This window comes from Capra hircus, unplaced genomic scaffold, assembly GCF_001704415.2.
Source record: "Capra hircus breed San Clemente unplaced genomic scaffold, ASM170441v1, whole genome shotgun sequence".
In the NCBI taxonomy this organism is placed as follows: domain Eukaryota; kingdom Metazoa; phylum Chordata; class Mammalia; order Artiodactyla; family Bovidae; genus Capra; species Capra hircus.
Window position 1 is genome coordinate 87,803 of NW_017189663.1, and position 12,115 is coordinate 99,917.

Consider the following 12,115-nt stretch of genomic DNA (forward strand, 5'->3'; position numbering starts at 1 on the left):
CTGAGCATATAGCCTGTTGTTGTTCAGTCACTAAGTCATGTCCAACTCTTTGTGAACCCATGAACTGCAGCATGCCAAGCTCCTCTGTCCTTCACTATCTCCCTGTGTTTACTCAATCTTATGTCCATTGAGTCAGTGATGTCATCCAACCATCTTATCCTCTGACCCCACCTTCTCCTGTTGCCAGCATCACGGTCTTTTCCAATGAATCAGCCCTTTGCATCAGGTAGGCAAAGTACTGGACCTTCAGCCTCAGCGTCAGTCCTTTCAATGAATATTCAGGGTTGGTTTCCTTTAGGACTGACAGGTTTGATTTTCTTGCTGTCCAGGGGAGTCTTAAGAGTCTTCTCCAGCACAACAGTTTGAAAGCATTAATTCTTCAGCCCTCAGCCTTCTTTATGGTGCAACTCTCATATTCATACGTGACTACTGGAAAAAAACATAGCTTTGACTATACAGATCTTTTTTTTTTTTTTTTTGGCAAGGTGATTTCTCTGCTTTTTAATATACTGTCTAAGTTTGTCATACCTTTTCCGAGGAACAAGCATCTTTTATTTTTGTGGCGGCAGTCACTCTCCACAGGGAATTTGAATTCCAAGAAAATAAAATCTGTTACTCTTTCTACTTTTCCCCCATTTATTTGCCATGAAATGATGGGACTGGATGGGCTTTCCAGGTGGTGCTAGTGGTAAAGAACCTGCCTGCCAATGAAGGAGGTGTGAGACATGGGTTTGATCCATGGATCGGGAAGATCCCCTGGAGGAGGGCATGGCAATCCACTCCAGTATTCTTGTCTGGAGAATCCCATGGAAAGAAGAGAGTGGTAGGCTAAAGCTCAAAGAGTTGTACAGAGTCAGCCACAACAGAAGCGACTTAGCACAAACACACAATGGGACCTGATGCCAAAGACCAGCAGTGGAACAACCAGTGCACTGGGTATGTGAAGCAGTGGAGCAGCTGAAAGGCATGTTCCTGATAGTCAGGGCCTGAAAAATTGGATGTCTACTGGAGAAGAATGGCAAACCACTTCAGTATTGTTGCCTTGAGAACTCGATGAATATGATGAAAAGGGCATATATGCTGAAAAAATCATAGTTGAAAAAGGCCCATGTACCCCAATGTTCATAGCAGCACTATTTACATAGCTAGGACATGAAAGCAACTCATATGTTCATCGATCTATGAATGGATAAAGAGTCTGTGGTATGTATATTCAATGCAATATTACTCAGCCATAAAAAAAAGAACATATTTGAGTCAGTTCTAGTGAAGTGGATGAACCTAGAGCTTGTCATACAGAGTGAAGTAAGTCAGAAGAGAAAAAACAAATATGGTCTATTAATGCATATATAAGGAATCTAGAATAATGACATTGATGAACTTATTTGCAGAGAAGGAATGGAGACACATATGTAGAGAATAAACCTGTGGATACAGTGGGGAAGGAAAGACTAGTATGGATAGAGAAAGTAGCATAGACATATATACACTACCATGTGTAAAATAGATATCTGATGAGAATTTGCTGTTTAACACAGGGAGCCCAGCTATGCACTCTGTGGTGATCTAGAAGGGTGGGATGAGGGAGAGGATGGAGGTTGAAGAGGAAGGTGATATAAATGTAATTTGGCTTATTTGTGTTGTTATATAGCAGAAACCATCACAACATTATAAAGCAATTTTCCTCCAATTAAAAATAAATTAAAAAAAATAAAATTCCATTAAAACACAATAAATGAGGTCTAAAAATTCAATCACATAAAATTAAAATTATACTATTGGGAATTTTGATGACAAGCAATATTTTTAGTCATTTTTTATTGTCACAAAAGATAAAAATTTTTAAAAATGAATTGCTATACTGCAGAGAAGTAAACAAACTCTGAGTTGAAAAAGTCCTCAAAGATCAGGTATCATTCACTTCCTAACAGAATCTCTCTCCATCATGAAGGAGAAACTTTAACTTATTTATCTTCTCTTGAGAATGTTGGACTGGCATACAGGAGCTAGGAGCTAATGTCAATCATCATATACTGCTTTCTGTTTTCCTAGCATTTCAGTGTAAGCATCAAATTAATTTTATATCCAAACCATGGACATCAGTATAAAATTATCACCAATTTATTTTCTTAGAACAGTCCTTTAAAGTGGAATAAACTCTTGGTTTTCCTTCCTTTTTTTCTGAGGAAATATAATGATAATGTGTGTGTGCATGCTCAGTCACTTCAGGCGTGTCCAACTCTTTGTGACTCTATGGACTGTAGCCTGCCAGGCTTCTCTGTCCATGGCATTCCTCAGGCAAGAATAGTGAAGTGGGTTGCCATACCCTCCTCCACAGGATCTTCTTGACCCAGGGATCCAACTCAAGTCTCCTGTGTTTCCTGTATTGGAGGCAGATTCTTTACCTCTTGAGCCACCTGGGAAGCCCTATAATAATATACAGTAGGAAACCCCTCAATTATGGCTGAAGAAGTGTACTGATAAAGCAAATGCTGCAAAAATCAGTAAAAGAAAGTAAAGAATTTCTTCTGCAACTAATATTGGATTTGTAATTTGAGCACAATGATATTTTCTCTCAAATAAAAGTACTTAAATACCCTCAAAAAATATTTGGGAACAAATTCTTTGTTTTCACTTCACATGCTTTCACACTCAATAGAAAATGACTAATATGATGAAAAATATCTATGAGATGATAACAGTTTCTTTATCATAATAAGCATACCTTAATAAAATGGCTTAGAAAATGGAGAATTATAATGATTGTGATAAAGTAAATATGACTAACAAGGTAAATGCCAACTATTAAAATTTATGAAACTTTAATAATAACTTTGAGAGAAGCATGATACATTGAATATTTATATAGTTAGGCTTTCTTTTACACAATAATAATTTTAAAAGTTTATGAATAATCTTTATTTATTCATTCTAGATTCATGGTAACTAAATTCAACATGCTATTTCCTATACTAGAATAACCATTTTATTAATAATTCTTTAATTTTCCTTCTTTTAATATATCATGATAAAACTGATAACTAAAGACAGATGATTTGCCTAATTTTCCAAAGTGAATTGAAAATCTAGGATTAAGATGCCTTTTCTCTGAATTTATGATAAAATAATCTCAGGCCCAAATCTGTTAAAGCAACCGCCATTTTTTAAGTGTCATCATGTTATTAATTAAACTTGAAAACAAGCTGGTTTCAAAAGCCAGACACATTTAAGCTTACCCTGAGGACGGTTAGCTTTTTTGCGAGCACCAAGCCGTTGTGCTTCATCTTCTGAGTCAAGGTCGTGTCTTTTATTGTCAGGTACAATCTTGTGCTCTTTTTCACCATCAGACTTTATGAGGTATTTCTCCCTTTCTTCATGCATTTGAAGTCTCTCATGTTCAGAGTGCAGTAGAGACTGTTCCATCTCCATCATGTCTATATGTCTTTCACTTTCAAATTCATTTTGATAGCTTTCATTTTCAAAATCTGTTCTATGCTTTTCAGAATCAGAGTCTATTTGATGTTTTTCAAACTTATCCAAGTGCTTTTGAAGGTCATCTTGACATCTTCCAGAACTACCCTGAAGTCTTGAAGATCTGTGTTGGTATTTTCTAGAGCTGTCCCAGCATCTACTACAGTCAAAGTTCAGCTGTTGTCTTTCAGAGCCAGTAGGGTATCTTTCATATTCATACCTGAGGCCCATCCAGAATCTTTCCAATTCAGAGGCTCTTTGGCAATTTTCAGCCTTCATTATGGGATTCACTGAATCAGAGCTCATGTCCAGGCTTTCAGAATCCAAGTCCATTGTGTGTCTTACAGACCAAGAGTCTGCATAGTGTCTCTCAGTTTCAGTGCTCAATTGGAATGTGTTAGCATTCATGAGGCATTTCACAGAGGCTGAGGCTAGCTCATATGTTTTTGAGTCTGTGTCCATCCTACATGGTTCAAAGTCAGAGTCCATTATATGTCTCTCAGATCTAATCTCCTGGTGTTTTCCTTCCTCCATCAGATATATCCCAGATGCAGAGCCTGAGTCTATTGCATCCGTTTCAATGTATGAGTCCACCACATATCTCTCAGACTCAGAGATTAGCCTGTATTGTTCAGTCTCCATTAATCTTTTTTCAGACTCCATGAAGCGTTTTATAGAATCTGAGGCCATTTGGCATTTTTCTGCCTTTAGCAAGTGTTTCACAGATGCAGAAGCCATGGGGTATTTTTTTGAGTCTGAGTCTATCCTGGGACTTTCATTGTCAGAAGCCATCACATATTTTTCAGAATCAGAGTCTGCCAAGCTTTTTTCTGAATCTGGGTCCATACGGCATTTCAGAGAGCCAAATTCCAGCTGGCATTGTTCAACTCCAATTAGGTGTTGCTCTAGGTTTGATGCTATGTGGAATTTTTCTGCTTCCAGCAGGTATTTCTGAGAGTCTGCGTCCATGGGACAATTTTCTGAATCTGAGTCCATTCCCCATGTTACTGAGTCAGAGTCTTTTGAGTGCTGTTCTAAGTCACAGTCCATACCAATGCCTCTGTCAGAGTCAGAATCAATCAGACAGCTTTCAGAGACAGAAGTCAGCAGAGGGGCATCACTTTCAATTATCGTTAGGTCTTGGAGATTTTTATAGTCAAAATAACTTGTTGAGTTGTCAGAAACTTTTGTATCAGAAACTTCTTTTTTAGATGTGCTTCCTTCATCATATGGCATGACAACTGCTCCTTCATTACTTAAAGAAAAGACAAATATGAATACTTAAAAAATATTCATCAAATGTTGGCAAATATATTATTTCTCTGTTGAAAATCTTTTGTAGGAGAATATTATAAAGTACTTATTCCTATCAGGTTTTAGAAAGCATGTGACATCATTATGCTTCTTGTGAACAAATCAGAAGACAATCAGTGTAGGTAGATTTTACATTCACTTGCATTTACCTTCATATTAATTGTTTTCCACTGTACCTGAAAGTACTTACCTGAATATGATACTTCCTTGCAATGTGCTATTCTCTTGTCCTTATCCAGTCAGTGCACCATTATTTTGAAAACTGAATATTATGCTAAAATATGGTAGAAAAATTACTATTTCTATATTCTACTCCAAGTTAAGATTACATGTATATAAACTTGATTATCAGTGAAACTTACCTTTGAGTGCAGAGCCTTTCTAGAGAAAAATATTCAAATCTATTAGGTACTGTTTCATTTGGAAGGAGCACATCTTGAAGGGGAAATATACGTTCAATGGGTGAATTAGTTGCAGTTATTGGCTGCAAAGCAAAATAAACCATAAAGTTACAATTTCTTAGTTACATTTAATGTGAAGCATAGCACATTTAGGTATTTTGATTGTGGGAACAGTGTCACTTCATTATCTGCACTTGTGTTTAAGGGAAAGTTATAATGAAAACATTTTTCAAAATAAAACTACAGAAATAGCATTTAAGTATAAAAGAAAATATGATAGACACATTGTGAGATATCTTCCTAGCCTCTAATTTCCATAAACTAATGTCCATCCCCAAATGCTTCATTGGTGCTATGTTGCCTTGAAGTAATTGGTGTTTGACCCAAATTGGGGCAATAAGATTCTTTTTCCTGCAGAGTTAGAGTTAGAATTCAGAATAGTTCTTTTTTTTTTTTTTTCCCCTGCTGGTCGCTTGAAATAAGGACAGGCAATCATGGGCAGTATGAAGAAGTAATGTCTGGCATATCCCTAGAGAAGTAAAAAAGAAAAAAATGTAGAGAGTGTAAATAATAAAATATCAATACATTAAGGAAGTAGAAACAAAGGATCATATGCCTGTAGAGAAACAGATGGATATATTTTCTACCTGAGCTCCTAATTCCAGTTCCTACTAAGTATTAACTTTACTTTCTGCCCTTGAGCTCTCTAAGGTAATCAAGATCCTTGACTTGATGTTTTTATCATGCTTCCTTTTTAAAAAAAAAAATTAATTTATTTTAATTGGAGGCTAATTACTTTACAATATTGTGGTGGTTTTGGCCATACATTGACATGAATAAGTCATATTATCATTGATTATGATGGAGGTGTACATGTGTCCTCCATCCCAAATTCCCCACTCACCTCCCTCCCCATCTCATCCCTCTGGGTTGTCCCAGTACACCAGCTTTGAGCGCCCAGTTTCATGCATTAAACTTAGACTGCTGATCTATTTCACATATAGTAATATACATGTTTCAATGCTATTCTCTCAAATCATCCCACCCTCACCTTCTCCCACAGAGTCCAAAAGTCTGTTCTTTGTCTCTGTGTCTCTTTTGCTGTCTCACATATAGGGTCATCATTACCATCTTTCTAAATTCCATATATATGCGTTAATATACTATTTTGGTGTTATTTTTTCTGACTTATTTCACTCTGTAAAATAGGCTCCAGCTTTATCCACCTCATTAGAACTGACTCAAATGAATTCTTTTCAATAGCTGAGTAATATTCCATTGTGTATATGTACCATAGCTTTCTTATCCATTCATCTGCCGATGGACATTTCAGTTGCTTCCATGTCCTGGCTATTGTTAACAGTGCTGCTATGAACATCGGGGGACACGTGTCTCTTTCAAATCTGGTTTCCTTGGTGTGTATGCCCAGCGGTGGGACTGCTGGGTCATATGGCAGTTCTATTTCCAGTTTTTTAAAGAATCTCCACACTGTTCTCCATAGTGGCTGTACTAGTTTGCATTCCCACCAACAGTGCCCTCTCCAGCATTTATTGTTTGTGGATTTTTTGATAGCAGCCATTCTGACTGGCGTGAGATGGTAACTCATTGTGGTTTTGATTTGCATTTCTCTGATAATGAGTGATTTTGAGCATTTTTTCATGTGTTTGTTAGCCATTTGCAGGTCTTTTTTGCAGAAATGCCTGTTTAGTTCTTTGGCCCATATTTTGATCAAGCCAGTATGAGTGGGGATCTGTTCCTTGAAAGAAGAGCATTGAAATATATACATTACCATATGTAAAATAGATGAAAAATGCAAGTTCGATGCATGAAGCAGGGCACCCAAAGCTGGCACCCTGGGACAATCCAGAGGGATAGGGTGGGGAGGGAGGTGGAGGTTCAGGATGGGGGGTTTACATGTATTCCTGCCACTGATTCATGGTGATGTATGGCAAAAATCATCATAATATCATGAAGTAACTATCCTCCAATAAAAATTAATTAATTAAAAAAAAAGAATTCTAGCAGAAGAAAACAAAACAATGAAAAGATCCTTCATAAGACAGCAAAATTGCTGTTAATACATTATTGTTAACCTCAAAGTAGAACATACATAATAAGTGAGATTTAGGTGAAAAAGTAGTCCAAGAAAAGGAAAAAGAAGAGCTGAGAAATGACCAAAATGAATTGTATCTATGTAAAGAGATATATTCCATCTTCAACAAAACTTGAGTAAAAAATAATGAATTTAAATTGTAACATGTTATTTAAATACAACCTAAGGAAAAAAAAAAAAAACCTCAAGTTTTAACATACTATAGAATTAATTATAGTAAAATTTTTTTAATCTCCTTTCCCAGTCAGTAATTGTGAGGCTCAAATGAAATAGTGTTTAAGAGAAAACACTAATTCAAAATAAAAGATAAAGGCACATAATGTAAATTATTCAGTTCAGTTCAGTTGCTCAGTCGTGTCCGACTCTTTGAGACCCCATGAACTGCAGCATGCCAGGCCTCCCTGTCCATCACCAACTCCAAGAGTTCACTCAGACTCATGTCCATCGAGTTAGTGATGTCATCCAGCCACCTCATCCTCTGTCGTTCCCAGCTCCTCCTGCCCCAATCCCTCCCAGCATCAGAGTCTTTTCCAATGTGTCAACTCTTTGCATGAGGTGGCCAAAGTACTGGAGTTTCAGCTTTAGCATCATTCCTTTCAAAGAAATCCCAGGGCTGATCTCCTTCAGAATTGACTGGTTGGATCTCCTTGCAGTCCAAGGGACTCTCAAGAGTCTTCTCCAACACCACAGTTCAAAAGCATCAGTTCTTCGGTGCTCAGTTTCTTCACAGTCCAACTCTCACATCCATACATGACCACAGGAAAAACCATAGCCTTGACTAGATGGACGTTTGTTGGAAAAGTAATGCCTCTGATTTTCAATATGCTATCTAGGTTGGTCATAACTTTTCTTCCGAGGAGTAAGCATTTTTTAATTTCATGGCTGCCATCACCATCTGCAGTGATTTGGAGCCCCCAAAAATAAAGTTTGACACTGTTTCCACTGTCTCCCCATCTATTTTCCATGAAGTGATGGGACCAGATGCCATGATCTTCATAACAGATATTAAAAAGAAGGGTGATTTTATTTATAAAGCAAAAGTATGAGAAATATTGAAACTTCCACATCTTAGGTGAGGTATATAGCAAGCAATTTTCATGTGCTTCTAAATACTAATCTATAAGTGTAAATACTCAGAACTACTTTGACTCCTATTCTCAAATCATTGTAATGGATTTCCATTATGATTGCCCTGTCACTAGTTTTCATTATTTTGAAAGTCAAGACAAAAAGGGTTAGGGAAAGTACAGCAAATTTTATTCAATTAGATATTATCTAAATTTAAACAAATAATATCTGCCTTCATAGGTTGACAACTAACATCTTTTCATGTATATGATTTATTAGATGCCTCGTCTCCTGAGGAAATATATACATCATGCTTCTACTCTTTCCAAAAGACCATTCCACTATGTTAAGGAAAAATCTAGCAGAAAATACCTAAAATGACCTATATTATACTCCATATACAGCTTTTCCCCTCCAAAATCAGTTTTTTTTAAAGTAAAAACCATCATTGTTAATATTTAATAAAATTACATGAAAAAATTATAATCTGTGATATGCACAGTATTAAGTATTTTAGGACTTAAGTAAGGAGTTTAAAGGGAATAGGGAGAGAGCACGGCAAAGGAATTTTTAAAGGAATTTGACTCTTCAATGGAGTTTGACTCTTCAATGATCTGTTTGAAAAGTAGCTCCATCATTGTACATTCTACATTTCACTAGAGGCTTAGTTTGGGAAAGCATCACTACTAAGATATCCCAATTACAATTTAGAGTCAAGGAAATAAGTTATAATATCTAAGTATTTTCAACAGGCATCCTAAGTCTAGCCCAGTTTAAGATGACATGAGCAAGACGAGGGACTAACAAACCATGGGTCAAATCTAGCCCACCATGTTTTTGTATGGCCTAAGAGCAACAGAAAATTTTCACACTTTATATAAAAAAAGTAAAATGTAACGTCCATTATCTCATCAGTGAGAATACTTTTTTCAGCAGTTGAGAACATTGTGTATTTGACCTGGTAAGCAACAGATATTTAAGGTTTAGTCTTTTAAATAAAAAGTTTGCCATTCTCTGTACTAGATGATTTTCAAGGACTTTCTGATTCAGAGTCCAAGAGCCTATGCTTTTAAGTAAAATACAAGTATTAGTAATAATAATGCTAACAGAATTATGGAAAAGAATACATATAGAATTTTAAAAAGTAGTTAGAAAATAATAAAGGAACCAGTCAGAACTGAAGAGTATATTAACTGAAAGGAAAAACAGACAAGAATGAATTAACAGACTATGTGACACTGAGAAATGAATGAGATCTGGAATATAGAAAAATGGAAATCACTCATTTAGAACAACAATAAGAAAAACAAATATACAAATGAGAACCATTTACAGGACCTCTGAAAAAACATTCAGTGTACCAACATTTGCTTTATATGGGTTCCAGAAAGAGAAGAGAGAGAGAAAAGGGTAAAAAATACATTTGGTGAAATTATAGCTGAAAAGTTCCCAAACCTGAAAGAGGAAACATAAATCTAGGTACAGGAAGAACAGAGGGTCCCAAACATAATGAACCCATACCAAGACATAACATAACCAAAATGGCAAAAGTTACAGATTAAGAGATAATTTTGAAGGCATCTAGAGAAAAATAAAGTCATATACAAAGTAATCTACATATGGTTATCAGCTGCTTTTTTTGCAGAAATTTTGGAGGACAGAAGGTAATGGCATGATACATTCAAAGTGCTGAAAGAGAAAAAAATGCAACCCAGGATAATCTACCTAGCAAGATTATCATTTATATTTGAAAGGGAGATAAAAAATAAAAACACAAAACTTATAGAATAAGCAAAAAACTAAAAGAGCTCATCAATAGAGAATGATGGAATAAATATGAAGATGTAAAATATGACACCAAAAACATGTAGGGTGAAATAAAAATGTACATCTTTTAGAGTGCTTGAACATAAATGGCTATTAATTAAAAACATGCAAATATAGTTATGTTGTTGTTGTTTAGTCGCTAAGTCATGCCCAACTCTTTTGTGACTCATGGACTATAGTCCACCAGGCTCCTTTGTCCATGGGATTTCCCAGGCAAGAATACTGGAGTGGGTTTCCATTTCCTTCTCCTGGGGATCTTCCCAACTAGGGATTGAATCCATGTCTCCTGCACAGGCAGGTGGATTCTTTACCACTGAGCCACCAGGTAAGTCATTGATATACTAATATGTCAATATATATGAGCCCCATGGTGACTACATATCAAAAACACAAAAACTAAAGAGAAAGAAACACAAGGCAAGAAAATAAAAGGAGACAAAACGAACAGAGATGAACTACAAAAGCAAGCAAAACAAGTAACAAAATGACAAAAATTACATGTCTACCAATAATCACTTCAAATGTCAATAGACTAAAAGTTCTAATCAAAATATATAGGATGAATGATTGGATTGAAAACAAAGATCAACCTATATGCACCTCCCAAGAGACTCATTTCAGAGCTAAAGTCACACACAGACTGAAAGTGAGTGTATGGAAAAATATATTTTATGAAAACAGAAGTGATAGGAAAGTAGGGATAAGTAACTCTTGATTAGACAAAATAGAGTTTAAAACAAAGTCTACAGAAAGAAGGGTATAATGATAAGAGGATTAACACAAGAAGAGAATGTAACAGTCATTAACACATATGCAACTAATATAAGAGAACCTAAATATATAAAGTAAATATTAGCAGATATAAAGGGAAAAATTGACAATAATACAAAAATAGTAAGGAACTTTAACATCCCTTTTATATCAATGGACAGATTATCCTGACAGAAAATCAGGAAATAATAGTCTTATATGACCAGTGCGTTCTTTTGGCAAAACTTTATTAGCCTTTGCCCTGCTTCATTCTATACTGCAAGGCCAAATTTACCAGTTACTGCAGGTATTTCTTGAATTCCTATTTTGCATTCCAGTCCCCTATAAAGAAAAGGACATCTTTTATGGGTGTTAATTCTAGAAGGTCTTGTAGGTCTTCATAGAAGCATTAAACTTCAAATTATTCAGCATTACTGATTGGGACATAGACTTGGATTACTGTGATATTGAATGGTTTGCCTTGGAAACGAATAGAGATCACTCTATCATTTTTGAGATTGCATCCGAGTTCTGCATTTCAGACTTTTGTTGACTATGATGGCTACTCTATTTCTTCTGTATAGAGAAGCTCTATATAGTCAGCAAAAACAAGATCAGGAGCTGAATGTGGCTCAGATCATGATATCCTTATTGCCAAATTCAGACTGAAATTGAAGAAAATAGGGAAAACCACTAGATCATTCAGGTATATCCTAAATCAATTCCCTTACGATTATACAGTGGAAGTCAGAAATAGATTCAAGAGATTAGATCTGATAGACAGAGTGCATGAAGAACTATGGACAGAGGTTCATGACACTGTACAGGAGGCAGGGATCAAGACTGTCCCCAAGGAAAAGAAATGCAAAAAAGCAAGATGATTGTCTGAGGAGGCCTCACAAACAGCTGTGAAAAGAAGAGAAGTAAAGGAAAAGGAGAAAAGGAAAGATATACCCATCTGAATGCAGAGTTCCAAAGAATAGTAAGGAGAGATGAGAAAGCCTTCCTCAGTGATCAATGCAAAGAAATAGAGGAAAACAATATAATGGGAAAAACTAGAAATCTCTTCAAGAAAAGTAGAAATCTCAAGGAAATATTTCATGTAAAGATTGGCACAATAAAAGACAGGAATAGTATGGACCTAACAGAAGCAGAAGATATTAAGAAGAGG

General features: G+C 35.8%; 1 long non-coding RNA gene across 1 annotated transcript in view; it reads right to left on the bottom strand.

Moving 5' to 3' along the window:
* Positions 1-5,211: 5,211 nt before the first annotated feature.
* LOC106503808 overlaps positions 5,212-12,115 on the bottom strand; it is a 152,120-nt gene continuing 145,216 nt past the window's right edge. Inside the window, exon 3 of the long non-coding RNA XR_001917659.1 lies at positions 5,212-5,269. This is a non-coding gene — a long non-coding RNA (uncharacterized LOC106503808). The remainder of the gene's footprint in view (positions 5,270-12,115) is intronic.